Here is a 4,251-nt window from a genome sequence, read left to right as displayed (position 1 = left end):
TGCAACGACCATAATCATTATCGTTCTTTCTTGGGTTTTATCGATATTTCCCCTTTCCTTTTTAGGAATAAATAAAGTTCGGTGGAGAATCTGTTCAGTCCATCATTGCGAGCGTGCGATGCGCTTCACTAGGTCGTGTTCTCATTTTTTTCGAGGTACGACAATGAAACGTCGATAAAATATAAGCTTAATTTCAACACGATGGATCTGAATTGTCTTACCTAGAAGATTAGCATATTGGTGGAGTTATCACCTTCCCAATTATCAAGGATGGAAGAGCACCAAAGCGAATTCAATCATTTGTCCTAAAATGCACCCGATTATTTCACCAAACATAACAATTAAGGGGTGATTACATAACAGTCCAGTTAGACGAATTCGAATGATACAAAACTTTATTTCACATTTATTTTCAATTAGCATTTCATTTAGGGTCATGACTAACTGAAGCAAATAGTTAACATATCACTAACATACCCAATATTAAATTGAACTAACAACATATCAGTGGAAGATTTCATTTTGAACCCAAGTATGAACTGATGCTTATGACTCTAACTAACCTTATAACATAAATATTCATTCCTAACTAACTTTGGCATTTCACACGATTCTAATAAAAATTTCATCTATATTTAACCTGCATTTCTAACAGAATTTGGGGAATGAGGAAATCTATAAACAAGACTTGCCTTGCTCATTCTCAGGAGATTTTTTTTTTGATTCATTTTTCAACAAACTCATAACTAAAATCTCCAAGTTCTTCACACCCTTCACTCTACATTTTCAAACTTTCTCCTCGTCATCTTCTTCAACCTGGGGGATTCTTCAAACTTCACTCCCCAAAATTGAATCTTTAGTTTTCACCAGAGAAACTCAGAATTGGAGCCTTGAAGATCTTCACTGCAGTGTCGGGATTGATTCTTCAAGTCTCTCTCATTAGCAACCAAGAAGTCATTCGAAATCTCAACAACTCCTCGCGAACCTCACATGCATAAAGTGGAATCAGAAATCACTGAAGAAGAAGAAGACTTAAAGGTAATTTGTGATTGAAGTAAAGGAATCGAGAGTTACCTAAGAAGTAAAATATCTGGACTTCTTTAACAACATCGCTTCTGAAGCATCGTCGAAGCTACTCCGACAGGTAAACAATCTTTTGTTATTTCTTTGATCGCCAACATAGTGTAGTTTCGTGCTGCAAGATTTAAAGCCATATCCTCATAGGTTTCAATTCCCTTACCACATCAGTTGATTTGTGGATCTAGAAATTTAGGTTTAATTTGAGTTACCCTTCGATTTGGGCTTAGGGAAAGAAACTGGAGGAAATTAGTATTAGATTGACATAGAGGGAGGGGTGGCGAGTATTCTGATATAAAGATTCAAGGGTTAGGCTATCCGCCATCGCCAGTGGTGAAATCCGGCATGGCGGTGGGGACATTTCATAGGTGAAGTAATTGAATAGCGTTTCGCTCCGAGCGCATTATCTTTTGTTTAACACGATCCAGGACGCCATCACCTTGCCTTCACCCACGTATGGATTGGGCCTCTAAATCCCCAAGGCCCTTTCTTTTATTGTTATAACTTGTTCCCACAAGCACCATAGGTTGTGAGTATGTGTGGATATGGGCCTCAGATTGGGCCCATACGCCATTTCTCCATGCGCCAGGATTTTGGGGCCTATACCCCCTTAATCAAGTTGTTTTATTTTGTATTAGTCTTGATTTGATTAGTTCTTGTTTAATTGGTTAATATTTAGGCTATTATAATTAGGATTAATAGAACTAATTCTTTCCTATTAGATTAATTGTGATTAATGTGAATTATGGTTTAATTTGCTAATTAATCGCTTCATTGAAATCTTTAGAAGGTTTAAGTTTAAATTAAGTGAGTTTAGCCTAAATTTTGTCATTATATTCATGTGGTTTTAAATAATTAATTGGTTTTAATTAATTATGAACAATTTTGATTATTATTTATATTTGAAGTGTGTTGAATTTAATTGTATCCCTTCATTACTTGCAAAAAAATATAGTTAATTTATTTAAGAAAATAAATTAGTGGTCATAATTATGTATTAGACATAATCCTTTATCCCGATTTTATCCCCATTTAATCCTTGAAAACCTTAGAGTTTTATCCGATATTTTATCACAGGTCCTTGTCCCATTTGATTTGAAAATATAATTTAATTTAATCAAGAAAGATAAATTAAATAAGATGCAATAAGATATATCCCATATCCCGATTTTATCCCTAACTTATATCCCTTAAAATCCTAGAAATTATCGCTGAATTTTATCCCATATTATCCCTAAAATTATCTCATAGGTTAACCCTAATTTTCCAAATTTAGTCAATATCCCATAATTAACCCTCTTTTTTATATTATTAAAATTAACCCATTTTTCAAGAATTAAACCCTAATTTCAATATGTCTAATTGTTCTAATTAGGGGTGTTCAGATCCAATCCAATCCAAAAAAAAAAACCAAAAACCGAAATCCAAAAAAACCGATTTTTTTTGGATGTATTTGGATCACCATGTTGCATAACCGATCGGTTCGGTTCGGTTTACGGTTGGCTTCATGAAAACCGAACCGGTCCAAACCGAACCGGTATTACTTCCATTTACTCATCCTATTAAATTAATTATAGACTCTGATTAGCTTTTGATATCTGAAAGAATTGGGTAGATTGTGAAGCTGGAGCAATTGCAGGATAATTATTGTGAAGTTGGAGCAATTTCAGGATAATTAGAAAATTTTAGATTTGTCTATCAATGTTGCAGGCTGTGATTTTGAAACTATCAATTATGCTCCCATTGATATTTTTCTTGAAGTTTTATTATTATATTCACTTTAATGCAGCTTTGGTATGTTACTGTCATATATATTTGTCATATATTTAATTTATATTACAAGTCTCCCTATAAGCACTAAGTAAGCAGGTCTCCATATAAAATATTTATTACAGCAATGTCTATTTCGTTGGGATAGATATTGTCCATATATTATAATAAATCTTTGCAACAATGACATCAAATAGCCATATAATATGAAAATTAGATATTGTCTTAGTAGACGTTGGAGGCATAATTGTAACTGGTATTGAAATATATTCGTTTTAAATTTCACAGTGTTGATTTAAAAACCGAATAAAACCGATTCAACCGAACCGAAGTAAACCGTATAAATTGGATTGGATTGAATTTTTCTTGTTGTCATCCAAAAACCGAACCAAACCGTATGCTTTATATATTTTGGATCGGATGATATTTTGTCTCAAAACCGATCCAAACCGGACCGTGAACACCCCTAGTTCTAATATTAATCCCTAACACTTAATAATATTAATAATAAAAGAAAAGAAATGAAAGGTGATTGAAAGAGGGCACTCACGTGAAAATACATCTAGCCGTTTTATCTTAACTCCATGCCACAGGTGAGCCATAGAAACAAATCATCCACTTCCTTTTTATTTTTATTTTAAACTTATTAAAAGAATAATAGTTGAATTTCTCTTAAGTTGTTATTTAAATGCAAAAAATAAGGTTTGGTTTTCTCTTTCTACTAAAAAATAGTACTATTCTCACATGATGTTCGGTTTCAATTGTCTCTCAATTTTATCCTAGCATAAAGTATAAATATTATTTTAGTTAGTTTAGATTAATCTAATTATCATATTAAATTAAAAATCTTAATTAAGTTATAAATAAAAATTTGTTTTTCTTAACTAGAGAAATTAAATATTATTATTTTTGGATACTTTATAATATTTGTTAATCAATTAAACAACTTATTAGAAAAATATATCAATTAATTAATTAACATAATTAAATAATTAACACAAAAGAAATATTTGATAATAATGATAAGATAACACCAAAAAGAAGATGTAAATAAAAAATGGGCCTAAATCCACAAATGTAAAAATAAAATAAAAAAATCTCTTAATAAATAAAATATAGATAATAAAGTAAAAAAAAAAAGAGAAGAAAATGTCATACATGGGAACCGTCCAAATTTTATTGAAAGTGATTAGAATTTTAAAAAACAATTAATTTAATTATAGCAATTAAGGTGACATAGAAGGCCGCTACGTATCATATATTTTAAAATAATAATTAAAAACAAATATTTAATATGTTAAGAAAAACAAAATGAAATATATATCCCTCTATCTCTCCATGAATGCATTTTCTCTCCATCTCTCACGATTTCTCTATATTTTTAATCTATTTCAAGATAACTCA

The 4,251-nt window shown here is 30.9% G+C and overlaps 1 long non-coding RNA gene across 1 annotated transcript; it reads right to left on the bottom strand.

The window, feature by feature from the left end:
* Window positions 1-520: 520 nt before the first annotated feature.
* On the bottom strand, window positions 521-1,493 carry LOC127074881 (uncharacterized). The gene is made up of 2 exons (XR_007786125.1): window positions 1,075-1,493; window positions 521-985 (listed from the first exon to the last, which is right to left on the bottom strand). It is a non-coding gene; the product is annotated as an uncharacterized LOC127074881 (long non-coding RNA).
* Window positions 1,494-4,251: the final 2,758 nt, after the last annotated feature.

Source organism: Lathyrus oleraceus, chromosome 4 (assembly GCF_024323335.1).
Source record: "Lathyrus oleraceus cultivar Zhongwan6 chromosome 4, CAAS_Psat_ZW6_1.0, whole genome shotgun sequence".
NCBI classification, from domain to species: domain Eukaryota; kingdom Viridiplantae; phylum Streptophyta; class Magnoliopsida; order Fabales; family Fabaceae; genus Lathyrus; species Lathyrus oleraceus.
This window is presented reverse-complemented; position numbering and strand designations above follow the sequence as displayed.